Source organism: Leptidea sinapis, chromosome 15 (genome assembly GCF_905404315.1).
Source record: "Leptidea sinapis chromosome 15, ilLepSina1.1, whole genome shotgun sequence".
In the NCBI taxonomy this organism is placed as follows: domain Eukaryota; kingdom Metazoa; phylum Arthropoda; class Insecta; order Lepidoptera; family Pieridae; genus Leptidea; species Leptidea sinapis.
The window spans coordinates 10,329,887-10,346,596 of NC_066279.1; the positions used below are offsets into that span (position 1 = coordinate 10,329,887).

The 16,710-nt window shown below is 34.8% G+C and overlaps 1 protein-coding gene across 5 annotated transcripts in view; it reads left to right on the forward strand.

The window, feature by feature from the left end:
• The window catches only part of LOC126968463 (putative polypeptide N-acetylgalactosaminyltransferase 9), a 173,278-nt gene that overhangs the window by 66,078 nt on the left and 90,490 nt on the right, over nucleotides 1–16,710 (forward strand). Inside the window, exon 3 of one of the 5 annotated variants that reach the window (XM_050813515.1) lies at nucleotides 6,397–6,432. The exons of the other annotated variants lie outside the window; for them this stretch is intronic. The gene's annotated coding sequence lies outside the window, so the exon portion shown is untranslated. The remainder of the gene's footprint in view (nucleotides 1–6,396; nucleotides 6,433–16,710) is intronic. 5 annotated transcript variants of the gene reach the window in all.

Consider the following 16,710-nt stretch of genomic DNA (forward strand, 5'->3'; position numbering starts at 1 on the left):
TACATACCAAGGTTTATAAACCATACGTTACTCGAACGATTGGCTCAGTGGATGAGCGCTCGGATGGAACCCGAGTGGCATCGTTCATATATTTTGGTTACAAATTTAATTTGTATCATCAACCACCGGAAGACGTCCACTGCTGGACAAAGGCAACTAACATATGGGAACTGTACTCTCGAAATTGTCGACAAGTATGTCTACCACGAACAAACAATCCAGTTAGGCAGGTCCAATTACGCAAAAGAGGTTGCTCGTCGAATCCAACTTGGATGAGCTGCGTTCTGGAAGCTCCGTAAAATTTTCTCGTCCCAAATACCACAGTGTCTGTAGACGCAGGTTTTCAACCAGTGTGTGTTGCCGGTGATGACTTACGGTACGCAGACGTGGTCGCTCACTATGAGTCTTATGGGAAACCTCATGGTCGCTCAGAGGGCAACGGAGTGAAGGTAAACTGAAGTGGCAGTGGGCAAGCCACATAGTTCGACGCACAGATGGCCGTTGGGTCAGTAAAGTCCTCGAATGCAGTGTTGGGAGGCCCCCCACAAGAAGGACCAACGATCAGGTACAGATCGCCGGAATACGTTGGATGAGAGCAGCGCAGGACCGATCGTCGTGGAAAATCTTTGGGGGAGGTCTTTGTCCTCTTATTTGTATATTGTAAGGAAATCCCATAAACCTGCACCCACAAGTGTCAAGGACTGTTCGGATTACAAAATGAACTCGGCACCCCCACGGCTAAAATGTTCATCTCTACAATAATTTGAATTATTAAGTCTATAATAATCGCATTTAGGAAACTCAATAGGTCCGAATATCTGAGTATTAATTGTATTATAATATAATTTGATGTTATTTGTTTGTGATTATTGTGTAGGCGGGAGACGCTTTGGACACTATAATCGAATCCGTTTGCGATCAATGGAGAATAGATGAGGGAATTTGCGATCGGATCCTAACAATTGTATCAGTAATTACACGTAAGTTGAGTAATAACACAGCGTTTGAGGATTTCAATTTAACTATCCAATGTCGAACAGAATTTATATTAATCTGGTAATAAGTAGATTTTAGTTTTTGTTGGATATAGAATTAATACTAATTTTGGTGAAGAGAAAACGATCTGTTGGTATCTATGAAGATTTTATTCATATAAAAATTTATCCGTTACAGTTTCAACTTCCAACATTCATATTATGCTGTAAGTTAATGTATATAAAAAGATTAAAAAAAAGAGAAGTTGGTGCCAAGTTGTAGATACAAACATTACGACATTCAATTATTAGTTATATTTAATTTATTTAGTTATTAGTTATTTCCAACAACTTCATAATTATCTAGAAAAAAAATTTTTTTTTGGTTTATTACACTTTTTTGCCACTTTATGAGGCAATTTGAGGAAAAATCAAGCACATATACATTGCGTATTGAGTATACTGCAAGAAGCGCGAACAAGTAGTAATTGTGACGATTCGCAATAACTATCCCTATCAAAAGAAGGGATATATTATGATTGAAACTTCTTCATGATAAGAATTTAACTTTAAATTTATTTTATATTGGAACTTTTTAACGAATCTATCTTCCCTAGTTTGGACTGTGTGGAATTTTTATGTTGTTTCTATCAATTCTCCTTCCTTAGATTTTAATAACTCTTGTATGAATATTTGAAAATTCTCCAAATTGCATAGAAAGTATATTTTTCTGCTTACTAGTCATTGGTTTATTAATTGCTCTAGTGCATAAATTTAAAGCTTTTGTTATTTTTGGCAATTACTTGACAATCAGCTGTGGTGGAATGGTCCTTCATGGGCTCGACGGTCAGTAAATGAATGGCCTATAAAACCATTTAAGCCAAATAATGATGAAACACTTTCTGAAACAAGAATGTTCCATACCTTTGCCACCGTCGTGGAAGTCAAGAATTTGTGAGAAATTGTGGAAGAAAACTAATGTATGATATAGCTCTTAGGATATCAACTTGGATTAAATTACTTCGCACGATTCTATACATTCTAAGAATGCCTTCGTAATCGTTTAACGCCTTCCACGCGACAATTTTATTAAATTATCGGATCTAGAAACTGCTGAATTAGTTATTTTGCAACAAAAATATTTTTCTCAAGACATAAAAGCAGTTAATAATAAAAATATCAATTCCGCTTGACTTCGCAAATTAGACCCTTTTATTGACACAAAAGGCAGAAGGAAAAAAAATATGTAAATTCCATTTCAAATTAATCTCTTCTACTTTGTTTCTGCAAGTGATCCTCATAAATACATAACTAAACTCCAGCTCATTAAAAAAACATAAACTCCTTTTCATTGGCGCATAAAAAGCAGGGAGCGCTAAAGTTGAGACGTTTTAAGTGAACAAATAAAGAAACAAACAATAAAAAATTAATGCTCTCTAAAAAGCAGTCTGAATAACACTTTGAACGTAATAATAATGACATAATGTTAACATGTTTACAATGAAGTCTGCTTGAAGTGAAATGAGTGAATGGCTTTCCCACGGAGCGTCGTGACCCGATTTCGTGGTCGAACCCGATGATTGTGTTTGCGATTTTTGTTACAGGTTATTAATTAGTATAAGACCGCTGAGTTAAGATTAGGAGCGCATCGAATTTTGTATGGTAAAATCCCACACTTAATAGTTCAGTTTACTGCTTCAGAAATTTTCTGAAAGTTCTCTTTGATTTCCCAATCACAAGTGCAATTATAATTATATTTCTATAAAGTGCAAACAAGCTTGGAATCGAGACACTTATAACTTTACGGATTCACAACACTTTAGATGAAGCACAACTTGAGAGTCGAACAAGACATACAAGATTTATCGACGATACGTCACTCGAACGGTTGGCTCAGTGGAAAGAGCGCTCGCACGGACCGCGAGAGGTCGCGGTTTAGAGTTCTAGATCGTTCATAAAGTTGTTTTAAAAATTAATTTGTATATTCTATGTATTTTTTTTATCTCGTTTGAGCCAATTATTTCTTAAATTTTTATGGTATAATTTAAGCCTATCAATAATAACTAATAAATATATACAAAAACATACCAGTTTCATTGAAGATACATATCACCGATAACACTTCCCTTAAAGCCTCGCCTAGTATGGGAATACTGGGTCTCGAAATCTCGAGCGATTGCCAATTTCGTGGCCATCTGGAGGGCAAAGCCAAATCGGCTTCAAAGAAACTGGGCGTCATTAATAGAGCACGGCAATACTTCAAGCCGGCCCACATTCTAGCGCTGTACAAAGCGCAGGTCCGGCCACACATTTATCACGGGGAGTGTTCCGAAGAGCTGTTTAACCTGATTCCTGCCGCCGAATTCCACCTTCGCACGACACGCCACAAGTTAGGATATCATCCCCACCATCTGGATGTGTGGCGGTCCTCCACAGTGCGGTTTTCAAGGAGCTTTCTTCCACGTACTACAAAGCTGTGGAATGAGCTTCCTTGTGCTGTGTTTCCGGGACGATACGACTGGGGTACCTTTAAAAAAAAGCGCGTACACCTTCCTTAAAGGCCGGCAACGCTCCTGTGATTCCTCTGGTGTTGCAAGAGATTGTGGGTGGCGGTGATCACTTAACAACAGGTGACCCGTACGCTCGTTTGTCCTCCTATTCCATAAAAAAAAAACATATGCAAAGAGAGAAAAATATTATGATAAATAATAAAAATCAATTTTACATAACATAAGATAAGCAAGATTTATATATTATGCTCTTCTGAAATCATCAGTCATGTACTCGATCATGTTGTGAAAATCATTAAGTTTGTTGCGCTTTGTTTGAAAAGTAATAACATTACTCTAGTCGCGGCGAATGGCACAAGGCAATGGTTGGTGTTCGAAGCTTTATCGTAAAGATATTAGCCATAAGGAACTCTGAACAGACGATGGTTGCTTTCACAATGATGGCTTGAATAGAAAATGTCTATTAGGCATCTAGTGTGGTAGCGTTGAGGACGAGTTATATATTTCAGTAATTAATTATTTAAACTTTTTTTGATTTCCTTTATGCAGTTTAGAGATTATACTGGTGTCGATAATACTGTTGTAAATGCACTGGCCTTCAAAAGTAAGTATCACACTTTTAAAATTGGGATAACGTTTTAAGTTCACAAGATATACTTTCGAAATAAAAAGGACTCCAAAGAGAATTTTATTTTGTACTTTTGCAGGCCGGTGTAGTTATCTTTATCTTAAGTGGTGCGTGGATTTTTGAAGGAGGTAATTTAAAGTGCTATCAACGCAAACAATATCAAAACTATTTTTTGTAAGTTAACACTTCTACTTTATTTCTGTTAATATCACCTAATGTGTGCGGCGTGTATATAATATCCTAGTAATAACGTGTACGAATGATACATTTTCTCACAGATCTATTCAAAACACTGATTTGGTTTGCATAACTGTTTTGATGTACGTAATGTGCTGTGGCAATTGTGGCGTTGTTTTGTTATCGGAAGCGTCGCGCCTAATGAGATAAACGCATCTGGTTGGATTGTTCCATAAAATTCTCTCAATTGTACTGATTTTGTTTAGTGATAATGCTCTATCATTGCGCAAATATCGCAATTATTTTAGCTTTTGGTTATTTTTATAATAATAGTCTAGCGTGCGATATAAAAGCAAACAATTTATAGAATATATTTCGGAATCAAATTGCATAACATGGTGTATGAATTCTGCTCGATATACATAATTAGCTCTGGTTTATGGGGAACAAATTAAATAGATCGTATAAATCTATGCTGAAGTCAAAATACAATTGACTCTTTAATTGCTTAGTGTTATGTTGCGCGCTGAGAGCAACTATAGTCCGACAAGTTGCGCGACCGTCCCACGGGGTGACAGACGGTGGCCGGGAGGAGATACTAAGATGTCAGCGGGTAGCGGGGTGTTACGTACCCCGACCCCGCCACCGTCTGTCACCCCGTGGGACGGTCGCGCACGAAATTGTCGGACTATACTTACTGCAGTACCTATGTAAAGCCCTAGTTCTTTTATTCATGATAATTATATAATAAAAATATTCAAAGCAAGCGTTTTGTATAAGTATCGACTATCGAAAATTCTAAATCAATTTAGAATAGTTGCGAAGTATTTCATAATCAAAATATATAATTTTATCGTTTTTAAAGTGAGGGTCATCCGTTCTAATAAGTTTTTTGATGACCTTCCATTAGATTCAAAGTATTTGCACGAGCGAGGATGCATAGAGCGAACTTCCTGCTGTGAGGCACATAATGATGAGACTTGACCTTGCAGATACGTGAAACGTTGCAATAGAGATAAAATCAGGCAATAATATTTACGTGTGAAAGAAGAAACAGCGTAGTTAGTTATTCAGCGTTCAAATCATTGATTAATTTTCAGCTTCAAAGATCTCAAATTTGTTACTTTTTAAAATTGTGAGCGGTATTGCAATTTTATTGCGCTTATTACTTGAGACATAAGATTTTAATCATCGACCTAGGGCGCCGTAGCTAGTGAAATTACTGGGCATATGAGACTTAACATCTTATGTCTCAAGGTGAGGAGCGCAGTTGCAGGGCCGCTCAGAATTTTTGGATTTTTCAGAATTTTCAGATTTTTCAAGAATCCTGAGCGACACTGCATTGATATGGACAGGGCGTATCAATTACCATAAGCTGAACATCCTGCTCGTCTCGTCCCTTTTTTTCATTAAAAAAATCTCCAGCTACGACTTTCTTCAAATCGGAATACAAATAACTACCACTAGCTCATAACTGAAACTGGCACACTGAAACTCTATTAAAAAATTCTTGTACACTACTACTTGGAAGAAAAGTATGGCGCTGTGGACTTGCGACATGGCAGCTCGAGAATGCGTGACCAATTTTAATTTGTCAATATGTGCGTTACCTTAGTGGTCTAATATTGAAAATACTAAGGAGTTTATACCAAGCGTGGCTAACTGCTTACGAGTTGTCAATCGGTTACAGTAACAATATATTTGCTTAAAACAAATCAAATCAAAATCACTTTATTCATGTAGGTCAAGGAAATGACACTTATGATTTTCAAAAGTTTTCTTTTCTTTTTACATTTACCACCACATCGGAAAAGGTTGTGCTTTAATGGGAAGAAGTGGCAAGAAACTTATTGCCACACTTTTAACATTGACAGCATCATCGTTTTACAAATCATTTCAATTTTAATGTAATATGGAGAGTGAAGTAACACTTACACGAGTTAGTAAAAAAAAGTAAAAGAAAATGAATAAGTAAAAAAATAAGAGCTATCGAGTTACCTTTTCTATCTTGCTGTACCTTTCTTTGTCTATATTATGCTTTTAGTAAATTGTGTGTCTATATCAATATGAGTATTTATATAATATTATATTTGTATTTTTTTTTCAGGTAAGCGGTTTATATCACTGACTCACTAAGTTTTTGGTAAGTTCAAAGATTTTAGAGTGCAGTGTCATAGATAATAGTTTAGAGTTATGAGATCACTTGGACCTTTTCCAAAATTAAGCGAAGTGGAGTATAATTTGCTGGGGCATTATAATATTTGAACGAAGCTGACCGAGCGAAAGTTCGGCTTTTCGCTTCGGTTATGGAATTCATTTGGTACAGTGTAATAAGTTGTGCTTGTTTTAAGTTATTAATGAATTTGAATAAAATTATTTTATTTAACTTTATATTAAAACCTTTCTAATATTTCCTCTTCTCTGGAGTTTGTTAAATTGAATCAATTTGAGTAACTTACTTACCAGTGGGAGGATCCTTTGCACAGGATGCCGGATAGATTATGGGTATCACAACGTCGCCTATTTCTGCCGTGAAGTAGTAATGTGTAAACATTACTGTGTTTCGGTTTGAAGATCGCCGTATCTAGTGAAATTACTGGGCAAATGAGACTTTACATATTATGTCTCAAGGTGACGAGCACAATTGTAGTGCCGCTCAGAATTTTTGGGTTTTTCAACAATTCTGTGCGGCACTGCATTGTAATGGGCAAGGCGTATCAATTATCATCAGCTGAACGTCCTGCTCGTCTCGTCCCTTATTATCACAATTAAACCTACTTAGTGGATTACAACGATGTCGGTATGTTTATTCGAATTTTTTATTATAATATCAACTTAACAGAAAATGCTCAGCATTATTGTATTTATATAGATTCAATTGTGACACCTTACTTCTTCAAATATCTTTAAGAACGTTTATATTCTTTGTTTCACACATCGACAAGAACGTGATGGGAGGTGGTAATGACCTTCGCCGTGTTCGAGATGTCTTTCACGTATTGAGCTCAGTGTATTCAGTTTGTCAAGGCTCTATATAGCATTTATTGATGAGCGGAATCATTTAAAATATAGCCAATAAAACTTAAAATTATTGGATAAATTAGATAAGCGTGCCTTGGCGTAGGTATTTTATTAAATGTTTTACTAATATTTTTACTTCATGCTCCGTTAAAAGAACAACCAAAGTATAATACATTTTTTTTTAATATTTCTTTCCAAATGCAGGGATTGTTATCGAGTTAAAATTCCGCTGAGGTTTGTCTTTAGTCAATTCTACGCGTGCTTCGACTTTAAGCGAGGCATCCTCAGAAGATGTTGACTCTCCAAATGCTGGTATGAGACTCAATCATCAATAAAAATCACAAAATTTGGATTATAATGGGTTTCCGCAAAATAACGTCTAATTCAATAACTAAAGCTAAGAGTTAGTTTCTAGGAAATGTTACAAATAGTCTCAAAGATCTGTTTCTCTTAGCAATAAAAATATTATTTATTAATGAGTTCTCTTCACCGTTCTTGACACTAACAGCTGTAGCCACGGCTAGCAACTTCATTACCCAATCACAATTCAGCATATTTAAAAAACCAGTAATGAAGATGCTTCTTGCTTTTAATGTTCCAATATTGCCATAAAGTATAATATTATCTTCTATAAATTTACATGCAGATTGCGGCCACTCAACTAGGTATATGATTGTATCGTGTGTGAGCGCAGGTTGAGCCATCCCGGGGCCGTTGGTCGGTGACCTTTGCGTAATGAAGCTCGTTGTTGCGAGACTCATCGCACAAATTGTCTGCGTCCTAATGCATTTTGTTTTCTTTATCACTAATCACTTAGGGCTCGACACGCGTTATTTGCACATTATTGTTAACCGACTACAAAAAAGTGGAGGTTGTATATAGGTAATTTTTTTTTATGTTTGCTCACTGATTACGCTGATTTAACATCCGATTTTCGTGATTCTTCTTTAGTTTGATGTGTAATAGTTAACATTTGTCCCATGACAATGTAATATAGTGTGGCCCCGTAGTTTTTATTTTATGAACATTTTTTATGAAATTTGTTTAACTTGGAGCACACTAACTGTAAGTTTATCTTGTGCACGGCTTTTATAGGGAGTTATCATTTAGGTTGATTATATATTATTATTAACGTAATAAGTAACATAAGTGTCCCGATTAGTTTATTGTTAGTTTTAGGCTACCTGTCATTCATAGCTATCAAACGTTATTCACTTTAATTCTAATTTATAAAGTTACAAACAGTATATCTTTGGAGTCGATTCCTTTTTTTTTGCATTCAAGTTGTTATCTTATACGTCATTGCAGACTTTGTCACGCTATGACCAATAGAAGCCTGCAGTACATAAAGTATTTTCTTTGATTAAAGCGAGTGTTACACATTGAAATAAAATACTTTTTATTGGATTACAACGCGTGTAATTGTAACCTCAAGTAAAAATACAGTTACAATTACACGCGTTTTAATACATTAAAAAGTATTTTATTTAAAAGCCACAAGTAGGTATATATCACCTACATTATTCGCAATGGTTTAAGTCTTTGAAACAACTACTTTTAGATTGTTTTTACTTCTGAAGTATATAATAACCGATTATATCAGTTAAATATATTGGTGAGGTTGTATAGGACACATTGATATATTATTTTAAAATCTCAATAAGGTAAGTACTGCTTACAAAGTTCTCTTTATTGTCAGTGGATTTCAATTACCGACCATTTACTCCTGGTTCATAAATTTCCAACAAAGTGTGAACATTGTCGCGTCAAATAGCTTCGATAGTTTGGCAACACACCAATGAATGGCACTACTGTGGACCACAGATGGTATAATAATGCCATTTGTTAAGGAGGGCGTCATTTGCCTTCATCAACGTTATTGGACCATTGACAGCGTGGCGGCACTCTGTTAACTTGGTCGATGGAATGCTCTCGACTGTTAATCGGCTCTAATGCTCATAATCCATTTGAACATTGTTAATGTTTATCCAATTGATTGAAATGTATATGATGTGATTACCAATCATAATTTGTGAACTATCTGTACCTATTTATATACTATGTGAAATATTTATGGTCTATTATATACTAAGTTATTTATAGCACACAATTTATAATCTATAATGTACCAATTCTAATTACCAATATCCAAATGTTTCGAGTTTTCTTTAGTGTTAATTTCGCCAATATTTTTATTTAAACATTTCGACACGTGTTTCGCCTCTACACGAGGCATCCTCAGTAGATGTTCGCCAAAATCTGGCAGGCGGCACAATCATCAATAAAAATCACAACATTTGGATTATAAAGGGTTTCCGCAAAATAACGTATTCAATAATTTTTCTCCAATATTTCTTACTTTTCCTTTCAAATTGTTAGTTTCTAGTAAATGATATATCGTGTAGAGCTTAACGAAAGAGAGAGTTTATTAAACTTAATTCAGGCTCTATATGTCAAATAATGATATTTAATATGATTCTCCCAGTAGAGTCAGAAGAAAACATATATTAACATATTTGGTATTATATTTCACCGTTGAATAATTTAGGTAGTAATGCATTCATGTATTGTATTTTTTTAAATAATAATTTAATATTTTGTACAGATATTTTTGGTCGCTAAAGGCAATTATCTAAATACGTTAGCAATCTCAAACAAAACTAGACATTGGTCGTCGAATGCAAATTAAAAGACCGTTGGATGTCGTAATCAAGAGATGCTGACTTTCTTTGTAATTTACCAACTGCTTACTTTACAATCTTTGAAGTGACTGTGGCCAATTAGTTTTAATGAACGAGAATCGTCCCGGAATCTGTCCCGCTCCCTGTAGAATATGCGTGTATATCTGTGTGGTTAACCCTTTATTAAAGATCATTACGTTATTCATATAAATTAATAAAATCGCTTAACAAAACGTACAACTTTGAGTGATTAGATTTCCATGTTCTACGATGGACCTCGTCCTACCGTGTTGTTTGAAATAAACATTTACGGCCGTTTTCAATAACGTATCTCTAGTTACTGATACATTGCTATCATCGTTTAATTATCATCTTATCTATCCATAATTATGTCTATTATAAATATTATAGTCCAATGCTTTATGAAGACAAGGTTATTGTAATGTAAGTAAGCGTAAAAGGATAGATTTGTCTACCTGTAGAAAGTCAAACTAAGAATAGATAGGTTATTGAAAACGGCCAAATGTTACAACATGGCTTTAGCATTAGTACTAACAAAAGACAATAATTTTATTTGTCTATGGCAGTTGATATTGACCATGTTAAGGTGATTTTAATATCCTTCGGTTATTTTGGGAAATCTGCTTGTGATAATCAAATAAGACTTTTTTATGGGACTGGAGAATAAACGATCTTACAGATATCATCTACGTAAGTGATAGATAATTGCCCGACATGATATTTTTGAAAAATCATTCTAATGTTCGCATTTCCTTTGGATGATGACTATATCGCTACCTTAAGTGTTCTACTATATAATATCTTTGTCCGTTTACTATTGAGAAGGTAGATAAGCTTTGTATATTTATTTTGTTGTAACTTCGTGTAATGACGTCTCTATTTGTACAAGAGAACATTCACCAGTGGGAGGCTTCTTTGAACAGGATGCCGGTTAGTTTATGGGTACCACAACGGCGCGTATTTCTGCTGTGAAGCAGTAATGTGTAAACATTACTGTGTTTCGGTCTGAAGGCGCCGTAGCTAATGAAATTACTGGGCAAATAAGACTTAACATCATATGTCTCAATTTGACGAGCGCAATTATAGTGCCGCTCAGAATTTTTCGGTTTTTAAAGAATCCTGAGTGGCACTGTATTTTAATGCGTATCAATTACCATCAGCTGAACGTCCTGCTCGTCTCGTCCCTTATTTCTAGAAAAAAAAGAGAAGCAACTGACGTAAAGTATATTATGTTGACACTTAATCCAATTACCCAGTGAACGTAATGTATAATGGAGTGTAACACAGTCGATGTAACCGTGTGAATTATCCACACATGTTCATCATTGTAGACAAACACTTGCGTCATGCGGAACTTACCACTACACTCTGCGTTCACTTCGGTAAAGCATTGATTTCAAATCCAAATTATTGTCTGAAATGGCAATTACATATTATGATTTACTTATTGTGCAATGTATTATATAATACTGCTTAAAAATAAAATATCAAACAGGTATGTAACCCTCATTATATTAGATGACTGAGTAATACTACGATAATGTCTTGCCGTGTCTTGTATTACTGTTAGTAGTTAGTAATTACTATACTTAATGAAAATTAAAAGAAAAATGTAAAATTCACTCTAACTTTTGCTAACCGTAATAAATATTAATTTTTAAGAATTATAAAAAACAAACAAAAATGCAAATTTAACACCAAATTATGGAATAGCCTTTTATATGCGATATGACGATTGCATTTTTGGTTGTAAGGGAGTTAGTGGTTAATAATAATAATATACAAACATATTAACATAATCAACTTACTACCTCTTACTTTTATTTGAGTCACTATTTCTCCATTTCATTAGAGATATAGCAACATTTGTAGTCTAGCCTGTTACCAATCATCTTCAGGATACCGTTGGTGCCTTAATCCTCTAGATTTGATGATTTACTTAACTGCGATTAGAATACCCGCTTGAAAGATGAATAAGTCGTGTATTACATTGGATGTGCCTGATCAGTAGCTTCATTAAAATCCTTTATTATTCTCCGTACAAAAGTATTTCATACATTATGTTTTATTGTAATATGTTCGTAAAACCAACAAGCTATTTGAACGCTCACCCCGATACAAGGCCCTTGACCCGCTCGAAGTCACAGTACAAACCGCATCGTCCCGATGACATTTACTTTAGTTGGCCAATTCGAAGCGAGCTGTGCGTAAGATGCTTTGGAATTCTGACACCACAAATATTAACACGTATACACAGTACAAAATATGTTTCATACTATGATATTTCGACAATTTTTGTAATTTCCTAACGCCCATCTTCGTCATACTGTTTAGTTGTCTCTAAGAACTGAATAATATCAATTTAATGAAGTAGAATTTATTTAAAGAGTGTAAAATTGAATACATTGCTAAGTACTTTGATACTTATTCGGGATGTCATATCACAGGGAATTTAAATAAAATTGTGGTATTTCTTGGCAAATAAAAAAAAATTGCAGTTTATAACCTATCTGGAACTCAAAAGTTGGACCATAACTCCGCTTCCGTCACGCTGCTTTGGGTTGCTTATTTAGAAATTATGGTGGTTTATATAACATGGTAAATATGTATAGTTTTCTATATATTTGGGTGATCACCTTATAAAAACGTTTTCTGCCAGTAGCAAAAAAAGGGGAAAAAGCTTTATACTGATAATAATGATTGAAATCACGTTTACTAAAAAAGTTATATTTAAAAGCATGTCCACACTTCATTTATAAGGCCATGTACAACCAACATAGTACCATACGAATAACAAAAAAATGTCTGACTTAATTTAGAAAAAAATATGCGTTACTCAAATACCACCTTGGTATAAAATTCCACGTTAAAATATCAAATCATTTATAGCATAATGGTATTGTAATACTTTATACCAAATAAATGGCATTTTCAAGTCGTGTTTTTAAAATGCAATATGAAATACAATTTTATCATTTCAAATACATTGAAACCCAATGATTACATCGTATAAAACTCACTGAAATATGAAATGAGCGATAAAGTATTAATTTTTCATTAGTCCCTTATCAAACTCTGAAACGCAATAAAAACGTACGAATTACATATCATACACAATACAACAGGTGAAACAAAAAAAATTGTAAGCAATAATTGCCACAAAACTGCTACGCGTGTGGTGGTTTACCAGTGGGAGGCTCCTTTGCATAGGTTGATTATGGGTTCCACAACGGCGCCTATCTCTGCCGTGAAGCAGTAATGTGTAAACATTATTGTATTTTGATCTGAAAGTAGCTAGTGAAATTACTGGGCAAATTAGACTTAACATCTTATGTGTCAAGGTGACGAGCGCAATTGTAGTGCCGCTCAGAAGTTTTGGGTCTCTCAAGAATCCTTAGCGGCACTGCATTATAATTGGCAGGTTGTATCAATTACATCAGCTGAACGTCCTGCTCGTCTAGTCCCTTATTTTCATAAAAAAGCGTGTACACTAAATTGACTTTGCAAAAATAATGTTAGCTCGGTATTTATTTCGCAATAGTCTGATGCCGGATGACGGAGCTTCCGAGAGTAACCTAATTTTGGCAACGAAATTGACCGGTGAATTTCAGCGTAACGTTGTGACATCGTTGTACTGTTTTGCATGCGATAAGTTGGACAATTTGGGGATAATTATGTTGCTAGGGATTTCAGCTTATTTGACCGGACCGATATATCCAATCTAGCATGATCACTGTTCGTTGAACGACTTTTGTCGCGAATCACAAAACCATCTAAGCGCTAGATGATTTCTCTTGAGGTATCTACTACCTGGTACGTAAAATAACAATTATCCTTAAAATACTTTTGTATGTTAAGAAATTAAATTAATCAATACGTTCATTCCTCACATTGGAGACTTCCTCTCGGTTAGCACAATTGTTTATGAAAGTCTAGAATTAAAGAATATCAGATTTATCATATACTTAAAAAAATACTAATCTGTTTACTCTATGTATTGATATTGACACACTCTTATACAAATTATCTTGCGCCAAATAAGGCATAGCCTGTTCTATGCGTACAAGACAACGATATATTTAATATGACATACTTACTTAAACATACATATAAACATCCACTCGGAACTCGGAAACAAACATATGTATTCGTCATATAAATGTTTGCACCTAACGGGATTCGAACCCGGGATCTCTAGCTTAGTAGGTAGGGTCGCTAACCACTCGGCTATATAATTCGTCGTATATATGTATTATATTTAATCTTGGTCACAGCGGAACTAGAACATAACAGTTCATTGGATCGAAATATCGGCGTTAAATCAATAAAATATATATCGTGAGTACTCCTCAAAATAATAACAATTTTAAAGTTCCGCAATAATAAAAGTTTGATGAAAAAATACATATTATATATTATAATCGTTTGAAAAAATATAGGTTACGAAAACATAAGGTAAAACAAATAATATAAAGTGCATCCGTGTGCTAATAACTAAAATCGATTGATTAGAAGTGCAACGTGCTTTCGCGATAAAATCATCGCATCGGCGCCGTTCCACTAAATAACAAAAGTATTTTGTTCAGCGACGTTCTAAATCAAAGTTATTAGTATTGAAGCAACGTTCAAAGCCAACAATACACGTAGTTGCCTTTTGATTTTATCTTCGTAATGGATGACCTAAGTGTGTATATGCTAGAGCTATCGTGCAGTCGCTTTCAATGCGCACACTGTGATTACTTTTATGTATCATCACTACTTCTATTATGCAACTGTTTTCATCTACCTCTCTCATAGTGCCTATTGGTTTCGGTCGAATAACTCACACCGTCATTGCAAATTAAAATATGTTCACTGGATATTCTCTGGTTGTTCAGTATTGGTAGGCCCCTCACAAGATCGACAGACGATGTGGTCAAGATCGCCGGAATACGTTGGATAAGGGCAGCGCAGGACCGATCGTCGTGGAAATCTTTGGGGGAGGCCTTTGTACAGCATTGGATGACGATATTCTTTGGACTGTGAAAGTGTTCTGGGATTCATGTCCTTTTGAGTTGCTTATTCTTTTTCGAGCCACCTTAGTTCCCCAGTACCCCAAAATACTATGAATTTCCTTGTTGAGCTGGTCTAGGCTGCACAGTCTAAATTATTAAAATATTGCTTCAACTTAACAACAAAAGCAGGTGTGTCCACCTCACGACCAGCCACATCGCTTCAGCCTCGACCAATGTGTTTTTGTTTTACGAATTCATATTATGTATTTTTATTCGACGCTGTACATTAGCTGTACTCTCATCAGATACAAATAAAATTTAGGAAAGGCTCCTAACCACCTCTAGACGCTAGGTACCCTTAATGACCATAAAAATATTATTAGCATTTTCCTGTAATTTATACGCTCGAATAGCCTTAATAATAACCTAATAGAAATGGTTTCGCTGGCTCAATTTGTTCAAATTGTTAAATTTACCAAACATTATCACAACCTTAATTAACAAACTAAACGTTTTTCTATAAAACATAAATTGGAAAAAGAAAGTAATTGAAATGATTGCTATTTTAATCTTCGTAATGCGAGGCTTAACTTTGATATGGAAAAATCACTATGTGTGACGATGTTTTCACTTTAATATTAAAATTTCAAAGAAGAGACCGACCGAGAGGTATAAAAAACGAATGTACATAAAATATGCGTTCTTTTAACAATTGAAATGTTTGATAGAAAGTTATAGATAAATAACATTTCATTCGTTAATAGATTAGTTTTCAATTCGAGTAATTTTACTTTTTCGAAAAAGTATGCCTCAGACCTGAGAATAACGGGCGCTTGAAACTCAGCCGGCTCCTTTTTTTTCTCAAAAAACATGGTTACAATGTAATGTAGTACAATAAAACTTATTATATGGATGAGGGCGATCGCTTCAGTTACAATCTGTGGAATCATTAAGAAAGTCATTTATGTTGTAGTAACCTTTACCACACAAACGTTTTTACCAATTCTGTTGAGTTTTGTAAAACATTTTCTGGGATCTTGATCGCCCCACAAAAGACTTACTAATTCGACTTAGCCGATAAAATTTTGTTTATGTAAGATAGATTATGTCTGTTCCTGGTGTTAACAATATGGTTGTGACAGTTCGATGCAAATTCACTTTGCCTATTGTACATACATATACGTACATACATACATACGTACATACATTATCGAGAATACATTGAGAAGCAACAGTTAAGATGTTTATTTCTTTAAATTTTGCTCTCAGTAATTCCTTTAATTAAAACTATAAATAAATTAAATTGTTTAAAAAACGGAATCGGAATTGGATGTAAGAATCATTCAAACGTGATGCTAGTTCGAGTATAGCCGCAATATTGATCCAATATCGGTGCTAGAATGTCGTTACCTGTCGGTATCCATGTTGGTTACCAGTTCGTAGCTGAAGTGTCATCGTGTTCAATCTGTAATCTGCGTCGGTTACTTTAGTCGCCGATACGTTCGCTGCGCTTCGATATTGCTTCTGTATTGGTTTCCATTTCGTTGCAATGCAATGTTTATATTGGATTAAATGTTAAGGTTATTTACAGTAGGCCATTTTCTTTCACATTTATTTATGACAACTTTTATGACAGTAAATAAAGGGACTACACGAGCAGGACATTCAGCTGATGACAATTGATACGCCTTGCCCATTATAATG